Source organism: Berghia stephanieae, chromosome 14, assembly GCF_034508935.2.
Source record: "Berghia stephanieae isolate SIO BIC M18660-M18661 chromosome 14, UCSD_Bste_1.3, whole genome shotgun sequence".
Lineage (NCBI taxonomy): Eukaryota > Metazoa > Mollusca > Gastropoda > Nudibranchia > Aeolidiidae > Berghia > Berghia stephanieae.
The window spans coordinates 24,336,294-24,356,293 of record NC_088373.1 but is presented as its reverse complement, the minus strand read 5'-3'; the positions used below and the strand labels follow the sequence as shown (position 1 = coordinate 24,356,293).

Here is a 20,000-nt window from a genome sequence, read left to right as displayed (position 1 = left end):
ATCAGACCTTTACAAAAGTACACGTTGGTTTGAGAGTATTTCCATTACAACAATGGGGCCATAGCAATTTGGGTTATCAGACCTTTACAAAAGTACACGTTGGTTTGAGAGTATTTCCATTACAACAATGGGGCCATAGCAATTTGGGTTATCAGACCTTTACAAAAGTACACGTTGGTTTGAGAGTATTTCCATTTCAACAATGGGGCCATAGCAATTTGGGTTATCAGACCTTTACAAAAGTACACGTTGGTTTGAGAGTATTTCCATTACAACAATGGGGCCATAGCAATTTGGGTTATCAGACCTTTACAAAAGTACACGTTGGTTTGAGAGTATTTCCATTACAACAATGGGGCCATAGCAATTTGGTTGGACTGTAAGATCTGTATATGAGTTCACGTTGGTTTGGTAGCATTGAGCGCTCTGGTACCATCTTATTCTAATGGATTTAGGTGGGGTATTTGTTATAGTGTGGCTATGCGGTCTTGTGGTATGACACTCGCTTAAGGATTGGAAGGTTTGAGCCTCGCTAGGCGCATAGATGCGTCCTTGGAAAAGGCTCGTTACTTTCAGTCTCTCACCGTACTCAGGTGTAAAATGAGTTCCTGGCCGTAAACAACGTTGAGTCTGTCCAAAAAAATTGCAATATCGCCTAACAGACGTCATGTCTCGTTTTATATGTTACGTGTTGCTGTTGGCCAGGGACCATTTGTAAAAAGCTTTGAGCACGTTTAGTGAATATTGCTCTATTTTAAAAAATAATCTCAAGTATTCCAGAACAATCTGGGCTATCAGACCTGTATATAAGTACACCTCGCGGTGATTGCATTAGGCGCATTGACACTTTCTTATTCTAACGGATTTAGGTGGGAAATTGATTTGGATGAAGGTGTGAAATCAGTGGTCGTGACAGGTCGTCCGTCAGTCCTAAAGGAACACTTCAAAGGTAATTTACACCGAGTAGATTATCATCATGTATCAAAATGGGAATTAACACCAATGTGTGGAATAATAATATAGATAGTAGGCGCTTGGCTAAGAAGCTCATAACATTGCCATCCGGAAGTATAACGGACCAATACACAAAACTTTGTTTATCCATGAACGTTTATAGTCGGGTTAATACAGTTCAGTGAGCATTACTCATAAACGCGGATGGCAAAAAACAATAACAAAGACACGAGTGACGTCATCTTCGAACTATCTATAGATAGAATGCGCTTGGCCAAGGAGTTCACAACATTGCCATCCGGAAGTATAACGGACCAACACACAAACTCTGTGTAACCATGAACTTTTATAGTCTGGTTAATACAGTTTAGTGAGAACAACTCACAAACGCGGATGGCAAAAACAATAACAAAGGCATGAGTGACGTCATCTGCATACTATCTATACGATTTTTACACTCTTGCTTCTGTTAATACGCTTCAAAAGTCGTAACGTCACTTCCCTCGTAATGACGCATGATAACTTAGTAACTGGCTCTAAACTATCGGAACATTGGCGGACGCCCTTATGAAATACTTCTCAGACGAGCATAAAAGCGTATCCAGAGGGGAAAAAAACATTATAAATCTGATCATGTTTTGACTTTTACACATTCTGATCACAAGACATATGAAAAGTTCTAGCCAGCATGAGGAATAAAAAGCACCGATTTTCTTTGTTTAGAACCACGATGGCCGTCGTTGCTGGGCGACGTGACATCAGACTATTGTATCCAATTACGGACATGTTCCCAACCGCTGCACGAGCTTGGGAGTGCGTGTTGTGAACAATGTTCGAATTCCAAAACGCAAGAGTATAGATAGAATGAAATTGACGTCACTCAAGTCGTTGTTATTGATTTTTTTTTTTTTTTTGCCTTCCGCGTTTATGAGAAATTCTCACGAAACTGTATTAACCAGACTATTAACGTTCTAGGCTACATATAGTTTTGTGTGTTGGTCCGTTATACTTCCGGATGGCAATGTTGTGAGTTTCTTAGTCAAGCGCATACTATTGCTATCCATAAGAAATATTTTTTTTCTTACCCTCATTCGATTCCTATAATTTTGTCATCTTTGAATAAAAGACATCTCCATAAACATTTAAATGATAGATATGTACTTCTTTTTGAACAATTTGATTTTTAGTGAAAATTACGCGTGATATTCCGACGTGACAAATTACTATTGTTATAAACCAGATATCATTACGCGTTGCTATTTAAGGAAAGGCTGGAATAATAAATCTTAAATTGCAACCGTTCAGCAATTTAATTATTGCAAATCGTTTACCATCATCGAAGCAATTTTTGTTGGGAAAATATCATTACTTTTCGCCCCGGCCTTTGGTAAAAGGAAATGTGGGCTCTAAATCGTAATGGACATAAATGAATTTTGTTTGTTGTTTGTTTTTAGGGGTTTTACGGTGCTTGCAACACATTAAGGTCAGTCATATCAGCCCCAGTAAAAAGGGAGAAAATGGGATAGTAAAAATTTCTAGATGACAATTAAAGCACCCAAGAAAAGGTAAGACAAAGGGGAATTGGTTCAATTAGGAAACAGATGTAGATTCCAAGAGCACACTATCAAAATACTTACTTTGAGATCACCTAAAAGTCTCATCCTGACACAAGCACAGGTCTCCACTAAGAGGAATACACTCAAATGTTTGCAAATCATATATATATATATATATATATATATATAATATATATATATTATATATATATATATACATATATTATATATATATATATATATTTTATATATATATATATAATATGTAAACAAAAATAATACAGTGCATAACAGAGAGGTGATGTACAAGGAAAAAAATATCATCTCCCCAAATTCTAACTATAAATTTGACTGTTTCCGTCTCAGCCATGGTATCTGGCCAGGGCCAGGACAAAACCAAGTAATCTCATTCCAAGACAAAGACAGAAAGCAAGTTGGAAAAAAGATATAGGGAGATAGAAGACACAGTAAGTACCTCTCTGCCCTCAGGAACCCCACCCAGACAAAAATGAATATAAGAGCTTTAAAAAAACATACAAACAAAGAGAATACAGTAACAAATGTAGAACGTTTATATGAATATCACCACCCTTCTTCACTCAACAAAAAATCCCCCAAAAAACAAAACAACAAATATTAAAAAAACAATATAAATATGTATACATTACTAAAAACAAAACCAAAAAAAAAAAACCCCTCAGATGCACTGGGAAAAATGTAGTATCTACTTGCAGGCTTCATGTCTTGTCCTACATGTTGAATGTTGCTGTTGGTTAGGGACCCCTTGTATAAGCGCTTTTGAGAAGGTATAGTGGCTATTGCGCTATATAAATGCGCATTAAAAAAGGCAAGTGTCATACCAAAACGCCAAAAGCCCCACACCGTTGAAAGGCAAGTGTCATACTAACACAATGCCAAAATCCCCACACCGTTGACAGGCAAGTGACATACTAACACAATGCCAAAAGCCCAACACCGTTGACAGGCAAGTCTCATACCACAAGGCCAAAAGCCCCACATCCTTGACAGGCAAGTGTCATACCACAATGCCAAAAGCCCCACACCGTTCACAGGCAAGTGTCATACCACAAGGCCAAAAGCCCCACACCGTTGACTGGCAAGTGTCATACCAAGGGGCCAAAAGCCCCACACCGTTGACAGGCAAGTGTCATACCACAAGGCCAAAAGCCCCACACCGTTGACTGGCAAGTGTCATACCACAAGGCCAAAAGCCCCAAACCGTTGACAGGCAAGTGTCATACCACAAGGCCAAAAGCCCCACACCGTTGACAGGCAAGTGTCATACCACAAGGCCAAAAGCCCCACACCGTTTACAGGCAAGTGTCATACCACAACGCCAAAAGCCCCACACCGTTGACAGGCAAGTGTCATACCACAAGGCCAAAAGCCCCACACCGCTGACAGGCAAGTGTCATACCACAAGGCCAAAAGCCCCACACGGTTGACAGGCAAGTGTCATACCACAACACCAAAAGCCCCACACCGTTGACTGGCAAGTGTCATACCACAAGGCCAAAAGCCCCACACCGTTGACAGGCAAGTGTCATACCACAACGCCAAAAGCCCCACACCGTTGACAGGCAAGTGTCATACCACAAGGCCAAAAGCCCACACCGTTGACAGGCAAGTGTCATACCACAAGGCCAAAAGCCCCACACGGTTGACAGGCAAGTGTCATACCATAACACCAAAAGCCCCACACCGTTGACTGGCAAGTGTCATACCACAAGGCCAAAAGCCCCACACCGTTGACAGGCAAGTGTCATACCACAAGGCCAAAAGCCCCACACGGTTGACAGGCAAGTGTCATACCATAACACCAAAAGCCCCACACCGTTGACTGGCAAGTGTCATACCACAAGGCCAAAAGCCCCACACCGTTGACAGGCAAGTGTCATACCACAAGGCCAAAAGCCCCACACCGCTGACAGGCAAGTGTCATACCACAAGGCCAAAAGCCCCACACCGTTGACAGGCAAGTGTCATACCACAAGGCCAAAAGCCCCACACCGTTGACAGGCAAGTGTCATACCACAATGCCAAAAGCCCCACACCGTTGACAGGCAAGTGTCATACCACAAGGCCAAAAGCCCCACACCGTTGACAGGCAAGTGTCATACCACAAGGCCAAAAGCCCCACACCGTTGACAGGCAAGCGTCATACCACAAGGCCAAAAGCCCCACACCGTTAACAGGCAAGTGTCATACCACAAGGCCAAAAGCCCAACACCGTTGACAGGCAAGTGTCATACCACAACGCCAAAAGCCCCACACCGTTGACAGGCAAGTGTCATACCACAAGGTCAAAAGCCCCACACGGTTGACAGGCAAGTGTCATACCACAACACCAAAAGCCCCACACCGTTGACTGGCAAGTGTCATACCACAAGGCCAAAAGCCCCACACCGTTGACAGGCAAGTGTCATACCACAACGCCAAAAGCCCCACACCGCTGAAAGGTGAAATCATATTGATGCACCATTACAACTTTTGCACCAGCATTTTTATAAATAAACTCAATGAGCAATACGCTTCAACAGTCGTGACGTCACTTCCCTCGTAATGACGCATGGTAACTTAGTAACTGGCTCTAAACTATCGGAACAATGGCGGACACCCTTGTGAAATATTTCTCCTACGAGCATAAAAGCGTTTCCAGAAGGGGAAAAAAACATTATAAATCTGATCATGTTTTGACTTTTACACATTCCGATCACAAGACATATGAAGAGTTCTAGCCAGCATGAAGAATAAAAAGTACCGATTTTCTTTGTTTAGAACCACGATGGCCGCCTTTGCTGGGCGACGTGACATCAGACTATTGAATCCAATTCTTACTAAACTGTATTGACCAAGACTATAAACGTTTATGGTTACATACTTTTGTGTGTTGGTCCGTTATACGGATGGCAATGTTGTGAGCTTCTTAGCCAAGCGCATACTATCTATAAACGTTCAAGGTTACACACAGATTTGTGTTTTGGTACTTTATATCCGGCTAGCGGAATGTTGTGAGTAAAATACCTAAGAGTACAGCATTTAAAAAAAGATTAAGGTTACACATAGCTTTGTGTGTTGGCAAGTTTCATCCGGCGGGAATATATGAGTATTTTACTTAAACGCAGTGCGTCAATAAATGTTAAAAGTTACAAAGAGTTTCGTGGGTCAATACAATTGATACGACGGGCATAAGCGACGAGTATTTTACTTAGACGCCTATTCACTATCTGAGTTTAGCAGAGAGTTGCCTTCGTTGACTTATTGATGCTATGCGTTTAGGTACATCACTTTCACATCCGCAAACCAAATAAACGGACCAACTCACGCAACCATTAATCTATCACGTTTATAGTATGATTCATGTAATTCAGTAGAGAACTAATCACTAACAGGCTGTCGAAAAAATTATAACAAAGAGCTGAGTGAAGTCAACTTATTCATTCCAGAGAAGAAACGAAATTGATTTCATTTAGTTCGTTGTTATTGTGTTTAGACAATTATTTTGGTGATTAGTACTCACTAAATTATATCATACCAGACTATTGATGCTATGCGTGTATCAAAAAAAATCATAACAGCCGCCAGCTGTATATAACGTGCCAATACAAAATTGCGTGTAACCTTATACGTTTATAGATAGTATGCGCTTGACTAAGAAGCTCACGACATTGCCATTCGGAACTATAACGAACCAACACGCAAAACTTTGTGTAACATGAACTTTTATAGTCTGGTTAATGCAGTTCAGTGAGAATTACTCATAAATGCGGATGGCAAAAACAATAACTAAGACCCGAGTGACGTCAACTTCGAACTAACAATAGTCTGATTGAAAGAATTGAGTGAGAAGTATTCATAAAAATGGCTGGCTAAAACATTACCAAAAAGCTGAGTGACGTCAATTTCGTTTTATCTATTGATGTTATGCGGTTGGCCAAAAAGCTCGCAACATTTCGCCAGCCGGAAATAACGTTCCAACACACAAAACTGTGTGTAACCTTAAACGTTTACTGTCCGATTGATAGAATTGAATTAGAACTAGCTACTCATAACAATGGCTGGCTGAAAACAAAAACAAAGATCAATAGATAGAACGAAGATGACGTCACTCAAGCCTTTGTTATTGTGTTTTGCCATCCGCGTTTGAGAGTGATTCTCGCTAATCTGTATCAACCAGAGTATAAAAGTTCATGGTTACACACAGTTTTGTGTGTTTGTCCGTTATACTTCCGGATGACAATGTTATGAGTTTCATAGCCAAGCGCATACTATCTATAGGATTCAACAGTCGTAATGTCACTTCCCTCGTAATGACGCATAGTAACTTAGTAACTGGCTCTAAACTATCGGAACAACGGCGGACGCCCTTATGAAGTACATCTCCGACGAGCATAAGAGTGTATCGAGAGAAGAAAAACAGTATAATCCTATCATATTTTAACCTTTATAGGTAATTCGAAGATGACGTCACTCATGTTTTTGTTATTGTTTTTTGCCATCCGCGTTTATGAGTACCTTCAAGGTTACACACAGTTTTGTGTGTTGGTCAGTTTTACTTCCGGATGGCAATGTTGTGAACTTCTTAGCCAAGCGCATACTATCTATACATTCTGATCACATGACATGCGAAAAAGTTCTAGCCAGCATGATGAATAAAAAGTACCGATTCTTTTTGTTTAGAACCAAGCTGATGGTTGCTGGCGGACGTGACATCAGACTACTGAATCCTATTTCGTTCCTTTATCGACCACTTGTTGCCACCCCATCCCGAGTATCGATGGCATTATTGACATCTCAGCAATATATCCCAGCACCCTGGATTGAATCATCAAGTCCCCCTCCACTATGTCTCCAGACATCGTACAGCCTTCATCACCCGGTTCGGACTCTTTGAATTCAACGTCATACCGTTTGGCCTTGCCGGAGCGCCAGCCGCAGTTCAGCGCCGCCTGAATAACATTTTGTGTGGACTGGATAATTTCGCAGCGGTTTATATGGATAAAACGAAGATGACGTCACTCAGGTCGTTGTTATTGTTTTTCGCCATACGTGAGGCTGGGATACGCAGACGACTGGGCACTCGTTACTCAGAGTAAAGTGTGGACCCGTCTCGAAAGCGTACTCAGCGAGGACGTCACCAGACTCAAATCCTACTTTGACAAGTGGTACCTGAAGATGAACACTTCAAAAACCGTGGCCACTGCATTTCACTTATGCAGTGGTTGGCACACCCGTAAACTGAATGTCCTAGTCGGGGACCAGCCACTCCCATATGAGCCGCATCCAAAATATTTAGGGGTGACGTTGTATCGCAGCCTTACCTATCGGGTTCATCTCGAAGGGGTTGTCCGGAAGATAGAGAAACGCAACAGTCTTCTGAGGAAGCTGGCGGGATCGACTTGGGGCGCTAGCCAAGCGCTCCTGAGAACATCCGCCCTGGCACTATGCTATTCCACCGCGGAGTATTGCGCTCCAGTGTGGGGTAGAAGCAGAAACGTTGAGAAGGTGGATGTAAAACTTCGCAAGTCGATGCACATAGTGTCGGGAACGCTAGCAACAACCCCTAGAGAATGGGGCCCGATAATGGTGGCGATCCAGCCCCCCGATGTCCAGAGGGAGACCATTACGGGAAACTGGCTGAGTAAGATCAAAGAGAGAGGGAATGGGGATACCCCTCTCATGCGCATAATGAACGGTGCCCCCGTTTCGAGCCGAAATAGGTCCCGGCAACCCTTGTACGCAGAATCCCTGACTACGGACAGAGCTGCACATACGAGATGGAAGTCGGTTTGGACGAATTCAATCCCTCGTGGGGGCGGGGACCTACACTCCTCTAAGCTTGGTGAGAAGTTGCCAGGCTTTGATACCAGTAAGAGGAGACACTGGGTAGCTGCGAACCGGCTTCGGTCGAGGAGCTGCCTAACGGCCGGTGCGTTACATCAGTGGGGTCCAATATGTCCACGCTGTGGGCAAGAACCCGAAACGGCAGAGCATCTAGTCGAAAGGTGTGTTGTGACGATGCTACCAGGCGGGTTCGCGACGGTGCACGAATGCGGACCGGACTTTGCTGATTGGGTCGATCGTCATAACATAATAGTGTGAACCATAAGAAGCTGCTGCCATACGCGTTTATTGAGCTTTTACATAAAAATTGAGCTTTTACATAGCGCAATATCCACTAAACGTGCTCAAAGCGCTTTACAAGGGGTCCCTGGTCAACAGCAACATTTAACATGTAGGACGAGATATGACGCCTGTTAGGCGATATTACAATTTTTCGGACAAAGACAACGCTGTTAACGGCCAGGTACTCATTTTACACCTGAGTACGGTGAGAGAATGTGAGTAAAGAGCCTTCTCCAAGGACTCAACTATGCGCCGAGCGAGGCTCGAACCCAGGACCTTCCGATCCGAAAGCGAGTGTCATACCACTAGACCACATAGCCGCACAAGGGGTGTAATGAGTAATTCTCACTAAAATGTATTAACCAGACTATAAACGTTCAAGATTACACACATAGTTTTGTGTTTTGGTCCGTTATACTCCCGGATGGCAATGTTGTGAGTTTCTTATCCAAGCGCACACTATCTATAGATAGAATGAAGTTGACGTCACTCGGGTCTTTGTTATTGTTTCTTTTTTTTTGTCATCCGCGTTTATGAGTAATTCTCATTAAACTCTATTAACCAGACTATAAACGTTTAAGGTTATACAACGTTTTGTGTGTTGTTCAGTTATACTTCCGGATGGCAAAGTTGTGAGCTTCTTAGCCAAGTGCATACTATCTATAGATAGTTCGAAGATGACGTCACTCAAGCCTTTGTTGTTATATTTTGCCATCCGCGTTTGTGAGTTATTCTCACTGAACTGTATTACTCAGACTATGAAAGTTCATGGTTACACACAGTTTTGTGTGTTGGCCCGTTATACTTCCGGATGGCAATGTTGTGAGCTTCTTAGCGAAGTGCATAATATCTATAGAAAGTATCGTTGTGTTCACTCAGGTCTTTATTTTTGTTTGTTGCCATCCATGTTAATGAGTTATTCTCACTACACTGTATTAACCTGACTATAAACATCTAAGGTTACACATATGTAGTTTTGAGTTTTGATCCGTTATATTTCCGGATGGCAATGTTGTGGGTTTCTAGTTTGTTTTTTTGGGGATTTTTTTTTTTTTGCTCGTTTGTTGTTGTTTTGCTTTTGTTTGTTTTTTGTTCTTTATTGCTTGTAAAGGCGGTTTTGAATTCATAACCAAAGACTTTTTTGTAGTCCTTCAGAGCCACCGGGTCCAAGGAGCCCGAGTTTTTCCCGGTTTCTATAGCATGAAACGGACAATAGAAATTGCTTGCTATCCTTTGGATAGGACGCTAGTCTATCGCAAAGCATTTTCCGCCAAATCGACAAGACTCAGCTACCCATTCACGGCTGGGTGGATAGGGGAGTCAGAAACAAAATCTCGACTGCATCCGGGATCGATCTCGGTCCCTTTGCGCGTGAAGCAAGTGCTATACCAACTGAGCTATCAGGATCAAAGACTCCAAATGTCATACATTCCATTGAGGGAGAACTCCAAAGGTCATACATTCCATTGAGGGAGAACTCCAAAGGTCATACATTCCATTGAGGGAGAACTCCAAATGTCATACATTCCATTGAGGGAGAACTCCAAATGTCATACATTCCATTGAAGGAGAACTCCAAAGGTCATACATTCCATTGAAGGAGAACTCCAAAGGTCATACATTCCATTGAAGGAGAACTCCAAAGGTCATACATTCCATTGAAGGAGAACTCCAAAGGTCATACATTCCATTGAGGGAGAACTCCAAAGGTCATACATTCCATTGAGGGAGAACTCCAAAGGTCATACATTCCATTGAGGGAGAACTCCAAAGGTCATACATTCCATTGAGGGAGAACTCCAAAGGTCATACATTCCATTGAGGGAGAACTCCAAAGGTCATACATTCCATTGAGGGAGAACGTAACTTCAACTTCTATTTGATGAATGAGTTTTTAGCCGTTGTATTTTTGTTGTTTCATCGTGTGGGTGGGGTTCCTGACCTCCCATAGTTGGCAGGGAGGTACATATTGTGTCTTCTATCCCCCTATGTCTGTTTTCCAACATGCTTTCTGTCTTCGTCTTGGAATGAGATTACTTAGTTTTGTCCTGGTCCTGGCCGGATGCCCTGGCTGAGAGGGAAACAGTCGAATGTTAAGTTAGTTTTGGGAGATGATATTTTTTTCCTTGTAAATCATCTCTCTGTTATAACACTGTATTATATTTTGTTTATGTATTATATATGACTTGTAAACTTTAGAGTGTGTTCCTCTTAGTGGGGACCTGTGCTTGTGTCTGGATGAGGATTTAGGTGACCTCAAACTAAGTACATGGATAGTGTGCTGTTTGAATCTACATCTGTTCCCTATTTGAATCAATTCCCCTTTGTCAGCCTTATTCTTGGATGCTTTGATTGTAATTCTAGATCTTTTTACTATCCCATTTCCGTCCTTATTACTGGCGCTGATATGACCTTAATGTGTTGCAAGCGCCGTAAAACCCTTTAAAAAAAAAAACAAAGAAAAAAGCAATGATGAACAGACAGGATGATACAAAGGTGTTGGATTCCAACACTTAATAACTTAGCGTCATTTGTCAATGATTCATGGAACACTTATCAAAGGATCCGCCATCTTTTAAAGTTTTGTTTGATGTTAGTCTAATAGTTAGTATGCGCTTGGCTAAGAAGCTCATAACATTGCCATCCGGAAGTATAACGGACCAACACACAAAACTGTGTGTATCCATGAACGTTTATAGTCGGGTTAATACAGTTCAGTGAGCATTACTCATAAACGCAGATGGCAAAAAACAATAACAAAGACCTGAGTGACGTCATCTTCGAAATGTAAGTTTTAAAAGATTTTTACACAGTCACTTAATGGCCGCCGCACTCTTACGAAGATTGTTCACCTTATTTTTAGCCGTGATTTACTACCATCATTATTTTAATAATTGTGAACACTTTTATTCAACATCTGACTTTACAACAGGCCTCGAGGCGGTAAACGTAAACAACGTCACATTCCAGCTGTGATTTTTAACTCAAGTGATCCGATTTTTTACAATTATATTAATAAGAACAGGCCTCGGGAGGCAAACGGAAACAACATAACATCTCAATGGTAACAACTCGTCGTCCACCCCGCCCCCACACAAACCCCCGTCCACCACCAACACTTGTAACTGTACCGACGACAAACAGTTTCACAAACGACAACAATCACATTGTTATTGGTCTTCTGAATGCACAGTCCTGCCCTAACAAAACCGAAGAATTAAACGATTTATTAACGGAGAAGAACTTATTATTTATAGTAGAGACATGGCTTTCACAGTCTGGAGACGACCCAGTTGAAAAAGCTATGACACCCCCTGGGTACCAATTTAGATCGTATCCAAGGAAAGATCAGCGAGGGGGTGGCATTGGCGTATTTTATAAAACAAAATTATCTAAACATGTGAAAATCCTCGAAATGCGCTGCAAAACAATGGAGGCCATTGATCTTAGATTATCCCTCCAGAATACAAGATACAACTTCAACTGCATCTACCGACAGCCAGCAAACAAGAAAAACAAAATAAAATTACCTGATGTTAGGAAGGAAATCAACGAGATGCTAACTTTGCAACACACGCGTCCTGGCCATTCAATTATACTCGGCGACTTTAATTTTCACTTCGACAACGTCACAGACACCGCTAAATTGCACGAGTCATTATCGGAGAACAATATGTGCCAGATCGTAACAACGCCAACCCACTCTGCTGGTCATATTTTAGATTGGGTAATTGTAGAAAATTCAGAGTTCCAAAAAACCAACGCCACCGTCGATTATCTCCCCTTTTCGGACCACTCCCTCATTTCTTTCAATCTTGACGTTTCAAAACCATGCCAAGAAACCACCACCACATCAACCAGAAACATTAAAGGCATTAATTTGGACAATTTCAGAGGCGATGTAGAAACAAAACTTACTAAAAATTCAATAATTTCTCCAGACCAGTGGAATAGTTGTCTCATCGAAACGCTTGACAAACATGCGCCATTCCAAACAAGAACCGTCACCAACCGCAAGTATGCTCCGTGGTATACGTCGGACGTTAAAGAAGCTAAAACGAAGTGTCGGAGAGCAGAAAGACTGCTGAAAACATCAGGCCTTACGATTCATCGTGAAATATTCAAGAACGCATTTCGTGTCTGGAAGACAACAATAAAAAAGGCAAGACCACGTATTTTCTTTCAAAATTCGAAACTTCTAAATCTTGTAAACAATTATTTAACATCTGCAATGATCTACTTGGACGTGAAAGATGCACTTCATTACCATCTACAACCAATCAAAGAGACTTGCCAAACACATTTGTCAACTTTTTTAAAGACAAAATCCATAACATTCGTTCAGAACTAGATCGGCATGAACCATTTATAGATACAAATACATTCTGTGGTACCCCTTTAGACAAGTTCCAATCAGTTTCACCTAGTTTCATAAACGAGTTGATAAAAAAAGCCCCCATTAAATCCTGCGACCTTGATCCCCTACCAGCACAGCTTTTGGCCAGCTCCATCGATACATTATTACCATCCATTACATCAATCATAAATACATCCATACTGACTGGCGAAGTTCCATCGTGCTTTAAAAGTGCCCTCGTCAAACCACTTCTGAAGAAACCATCACTGGACCACAATATATTAAACAATTATCGTCCTGTATCAAATTTACCTTTTTTGTCAAAACTTTTGGAGACGGTAGTTCTTACATAATTAACATCTCATCTTAAGAACAACAGTTTGGAACAACCCTTTCAGTCAGCCTACAAACATCAACACAGTACTGAAACGGCGCTTCTTAAAATCTTTAATGACTTGTTATGTAATGCTGATGCAAACAATATCAATGTTTTATGCCTTTTAGATCTTTCAGCTGCCTTTGACACCATTGACCATGACATTTTGTTAAGAAGACTAGAAAATACGTTCGGCATAAAAGGAATTGCCCTTAAATGGTTTACATCATATTTACAGGATCGATGGCAGACTGTCGTGGTGAATGGTGTTCAGTCAGAACAAGTTTTACTAAATTTTGGAGTGCCACAAGGCTCTGTTCTTGGCCCTGTCCTTTTTACTGTATATATACAGCCCCTTTCTAGTGTGATATCCAGATTCAATCTGAGTTATCATTTTTATGCAGATGATACGCAAATATATGATTCAGCACCCCTTAGTAATTTACAGTTCTTAATACAACGAACTACGAGATGTTTTAATGAGATTAAATCTTGGATGTACCACAATAAGTTAAAATTAAATGATAGTAAAACGGAGATTTTAATGTGTGGAAGGCCGAGTATCCTTAAACAGGCAAATAAATCACCTCTTACTCTCGGAAATAGCACAATAGAATTTTCAAATAAAGCAAAAAACCTTGGCGTCATCATTGATAAAGATCTTTCCATGACAAGCCACGTAAATAACACCATACAGTCTATGTACATAGAAATGAAAAAAATAAGCAAAATTCGTAATTTAATACCGAAGCATATAGCAGAACTTTTAATTAATTCCCTGGCTTTATCTAAATTGGACTATTGTAACTCCCTTTGGGCGAATTTAGCTAAAGACAAAATTAGCAAACTTCAGGTTGCTCAAAATAACGCAGCCAGGCTCATTGTACGCAATAACAAAAAATACCCGTCAGCAACTCTTCTTCTCCGTGAGTTACATTGGCTTCGTGTTGAAAAAAGAGTTGCCTATAAGATTTGTACTGTTGTCTACAAATCCCTGAGCACGAATAGTCCCTCCTATATTAAAGACCTTCTAAACATATATGTCCCCAATAGAAACTTGAGGTCAAGCAGTGACCAATCAATCCTTGTCAAACCTAAGCCATTGCGTAAAATAGGTGAACAGTCTTTTCAATTTTCGGCCCCCCATTTTTGGAACTCTCCCATCACACCTGAGATGCTCGGATTCGTTGACAACGTTCAAATCTCGCTTAAAGTTTTATCGTTTTACGTCATAATGTTGCAATATTATTTTCATATTTTGTTGTTGTTAAATTGAATTCGTATCACGTTTCCTTCACACTTGTCTCACTGTAATATGTTTTGTTTTATGTCACTGTAAAGCGCTTGGAGCCTGTGACAGCGGGGTAAAGCACTATATAAATGCCATTTATTATTATATATAGATAGCATGGATTTGATGTCACTCAGGTCTTTGTTATTGATTTTTTCCATCCGCGTATATGAGTAATTCTCATTGAACCAGATTATAAACGTTCATAGATACACATAGTTTTGTGTGTTAACTGTTATACTTCCGGATGGCAATGTTGCGAGCTTCTTAGCCAAGCGCATACTATCTATGGACGGACGAACACACAAATTATATGAACGTTTATAGTCTGGATAATACAGTTATATGGGAATTACTCATAAACGTGGATGGCAAAAAAAAACAAAACAAACAATAACAAAGACCCGAGTGACGTCAACTTCATTCTATCTATATTGCTATTATTTTTATTTCAATACTTCCCAGCAATCAAGGTATGTAAAAGTACTGGTATTTCTTCTTCTAAAAACGCCATTTTGAACGCAAATTTGAAAAGTTTTGAAAACAGTGGTTGAAAATATTTTCATAGTCTGTATGTAATATTGCAAAAGTGTAAAGAATGGGCATGGTCTTTATTGCATTTCCATGTGCACGAGGTCATTGGTCACATTGCAAAGTGTGCTCAAATTGATCCATATAGTAAAAAGTGTTCACTGTTTGAACATTTCCGACGTCACAATTGGTCATTTTGCTGAACATGACTCATGTACGTTTACAACTTGCATAAACAAAGCAGCGTGTTTACATTTATTGAGAAAAGTCCAATCGTTGTACAACAAAAAATCATGTGATCGATGACTAGGTTGGACGAAAACATGAATATTGATCGCTCCCATTTGGCCCATGGAACCGAAGTTGATCCCAGTTTCTATATATAATGTAGAACCGACGATAGCAATTTCTAATTACCTTTCAAACTGATTCTAATCGCCAAATACCGCTGCGTGGGAAGGGCGCGGGGGGCGGGGGGCGGGGAGGGGTCAGAAAGAACTCTCAACTGTACCAGGGATCGATCTTGGTTCCTTTGCGTGTGAAGCGAGTGCGTTACCAACTCACTGTTTTCATGAATTGTGTGCTTTGGTGAATTTTGTTCCCTTGTCGAAAGATTTCACAATAATCAAACTGTTTTAATAGTACTCCCTAAAAACGCGTGTTTCATCATTGATTTTTTCTAGGACAGATTAACTGTAATTCGCCCCTTCATAACATTCCAAACTATCTCCTTCACAACTTGCAGCGCATCCAAAATAATTCTGCTCGGATAATTAATTCTAAGAAAAAGGGCAAGAAATCACGACACCCATGTTATTGTCACTTCATTGGCTACCTGTTCAATTTAGGCTCAAATATAAAATTGCTGTTCTTTGCTTTAAATGTATCAACAAAACTGCCCCTTCATATCTTTGCAACCTTATTTCATTTTACTCTCTTTCCAGAACTTAAAGATCTAGTGATCTCCTTTGATTAACTGTTCCCAAAAAAGGCTCTTATAGTTTTCTGATATGTTTTTATCTCATGCTGACCCTTCTATTTGGAACTCTCTTCCAATTTCCTTAAGAAAAATGCAATACAGAAGAAAAAAATTAAGAGATATTTTGTTAGGAAATAGTTGAAAGATTAATAGCAGTTTCCTTTTCAAGATTATTTTTCATGATATGAACGTCTGAAGCATGTTTTGTGTATCTATGACCTGTTCTTGTAGTTTTGATGTTTGAATTGAAAAGGCGCCTAGAGCTGTTTGTATATGGAATAGGCGCGGTATAAACGATCTAAATATTTTATTATATAAAGGTCCAAGCGGAGACTGGGATAATGATGCTACGCGATCAAAAAAATAATCATAATATCCGCCAGCCGGATATCACGTACCAACACATAAAACATTGTGTAACCTTGAAGGTTTCCAGCCTGATTAACCCTCTCCTTACCACCTACATCAAAATCGTCACATTTGTTACGACACAATATACATTTTTTTCTTATTCAGAATTATTTTTTACATCACAAACTTTGAAGAATGACCTTTGTTTGATTAATAAGAACATAAAGTTGTTTTGTAGAGAGATTGTTTTAGTTTATAATATCAATTTTTCTGCCATTTTCTATAAATGCTGAAAAGGACCGGTAAGGAGGGAGTTAATACAATTTAGTGAGAACTACTCATAAAAATGGCTGGATAATAAAAAATAAATGGAAAACACACAAAAAAAATTAACAAAATAACAAACAATCAAACAAACAAACAAACAAAGATCTGAATCATGTCAATTTAGTTCTATCTGTATAATTTTAATAATAATAATTTTACCTGTAAGTATTGACTTGAGCAAAATAATCGATAGCTGGAAATAGTTGAAGTTGAAGATAGTAGTATCTATTGGATCACGTGCAAATCTATAAATAAATCACTCCCCGTAACGTGTTAGATTTATTATCCACTTGTGTTTACAACTTATATCGGTCTTATGCTTATCTGGAATATTCTATTGTTCAACAAACTATTAAATATCTTAAATTAAACGTCTTTAATCAATGTCGTACCGTTTCTCCTCCCTCGGCGTTTGACGGTGAATAACGCCTCGTCGCCAAGGGATCGCCATTTTTAAACTCGCTGCGCGCGCAACAACCGGCTAAAAAGTCGGCAGAAGTGAGTGAGTGAGTTGCGTGGGCGCGGCGATGGTGGTCGGTCGATTAGTGTTGACTTGTTGCTGTTACGTCTGGTGGAGAAAGAAAAAAAAAAAGGGGGGGGGGGGGGGCGGAAACAATCGCCACCCAAAACCCACCACCCGCCTTGATTTATGCGTTGGCGTAATGAACTGGCATGGCAGTCTCTGGACTACAAAATTAATAATGGAAGAAAGAACCTTGGGTGTTGGGACCAAGATGGGGGGGGGGGGGGATTAAACAGAGTGAGCAAGTTTTTTTTTTTTTCGAGGGGCAGCGTGGCTCAGTGGTACGGTCTTTGTTTCTTACCCGAAAGGTACCGAGTTCAATCACCCGCCGCTGCGTTGTGTGGCCTTGAGCAAGTCACCTCACCCTAGCTGACTTTGCGGTGCTGCTCTGCGGCTGACGCCTGGGTTATTCCAGTCTTCCCTTGGAATAAACCCTAAAGACAAATTTCCCCTTGGGGATGAATAAAGGTAATTTTATTTTTATTTATTTTATTTTAAAACGGTAGTATTGATGCAATGCGATTGGTTGGAATACTCATGCCATCCGCCAGCACCATCAATTGTACCAACACACAAAACAATGTGTAACATTAACTCTCTCTCTCCCTCCTTACCAGCCATTTTCCGGATTGTCCCCAAAACTTCACACCCAACCTATACAAAAATAGATTTATTTTCACTCAAACACAAAAGCTGTTAGTTCTTGCTATACTTATTTGTTCGCTAAACGAGCTCTTCAACACAGTGTTAATTTACTTTAACTAGACGTCCAGCTGAAACTAATAGGTTATTAATTCGTACAATAAGAAAAAGACAAATGCAATTTTTAGGGCGGGAACCTAAATCGACATAAATGTATTAAACATCTTGCTCTCACAGGAAAGATAGAAGGTAAAAAGAGTAAAGATAGACCAAGAAAAACATATTTGGATAGTTTGAACAGCTGGGTGGCAAAGAAAGAGGAGAGTAATATTAGTTTTCTGAGGTTATGTGATTAGAAAGATGAATGGCGCACCATGATCACCGATGTCTGGCACAGACTTGGTGCTTGACGAAGAAGACGTTTATAGCAAACATTTTCTTTCCCCAAACATTATGATGTACAAATGAAATCAGAATGAGAAAAATGTTGGCTGCATCGTAACGAATGTGGGTGGTAAGGAGGGGGTTACACGTTAAAAGATAGAGTGAAATACCGTTCAACAGTCGTGACGTCACTTCCCGTAATGACGCATGATAACTTAGTAACTGGCTCTAAACTATCGGAACATTGGCGGACGCCCTTATGAAACACTTCTCAGACGAGCATAAAAGCGTATCTAGAGGAAAAAAACATTATAAATCTGATCATGTTTTGACTTTTACACATTCTGATCACAAGACATATGAAAAGTTCTAGCCAGCTTGAAGAATAAAAATTACCGATTTTCTTTGTTTATAACCACGATGGCCGCCGTTGCTGGGCGACGTGACATCAGACTATTGAATCCAATTGGTAAAAATAATGAACTTCACAGGTTGTACTATCGATGGAAGATGGTATATGTCTGAGTATAATACCCACTGTTCTACCGTTTGATCAATAGAACAGCAACAGGCTCTTATAGTTCTCACACTACTATGTTATGACGATCGACCCAATCAGCAAAGTCCGGTAGCATCGTCACAACACACCGTTCAACTAGATACTCTGCCGTTTCGGGTTCTTGCCCACATCGGGTACATGTGGGACAGGTGGAAAATCAGTCTATGTTTGTCCGATCACGTTTGTAGGTGTATCACAATGTCCGTGTTTGATTGGTCAAAAATCTAATGGTTAATAATTGTCTTGGCCAATAGGATTCAAAGGTCTGATGTCACGTCCGCCCACCAACGAGCAGCTTGATTCTAAAAAAAAAAAAAAAAAAAGAAAATCGGTACTTTTTATTCTTCATGCTGGCTATAACTTTTTCACATACCGTGTGATCAGAATGTATAAAAGTCAAAACATGATCAGATTTATAATGTTTTTCTCCTCTGGATACACTTTTATGCTTGTCGGAGAAGTATTTCATAAGGCCATTGTTTCGATAGTTTAGAACCAGTTACTAAGTTACTTCGCGTCAGTGATTACGAGGGAAGTGACGTCATGAAAGTTGAAGCCTATTCTCTACATACTTACTAGCCAGTAGCGGGGCCTCAAGTACGTGAGCATCCATCGTTTTGTTGCGTAGTGACGACAAGTTAACTGATACTTGACACCAGGATTTTTTTAAATACTTCATTTTAGGTTAGCTCACCATATGGCTTGTTGTCGTTAGTAAGTAGTGCTCAAAGAAGCAGATAATCCCATGGCTTGTACTTTAAATGCTATGGTTCTTCTTCTTCTTCTTCTTCTTCTTCTTCTTCTTCTTCTTCTTCTTCTTCTTCTTCTTCTTCTTCTTCTTCTTCTTCTTCTCCTCCTCCTCCTCCTCCTCCTCCTCTTCTTCTTCTTCTTCTTCTTCTCTTCTTCTTCTTCTTCTTCTTCTTCTTCTTCTTCTTCTCTTCTTCTCTCTTCTTCTCTCTTCCTCTTCTTCTCTTCTTCCTTCTTCTTCTTCTTCTTCTCTTCTTCTCTTCTTCTTCTCTTCTT

General features: G+C 40.4%; 1 protein-coding gene across 1 annotated transcript in view; it reads right to left on the bottom strand.

The window, feature by feature from the left end:
- Positions 1-17,330, bottom strand: part of LOC144959431 (uncharacterized) — a 38,946-nt gene extending 21,616 nt beyond the window's left edge. Inside the window, exon 1 of the mRNA XM_078892015.1 lies at positions 17,029-17,330. The gene's annotated coding sequence lies outside the window, so the exon portion shown is untranslated. The remainder of the gene's footprint in view (positions 1-17,028) is intronic.
- Between the last annotated feature and the right edge of the window lie 2,670 nt (positions 17,331-20,000).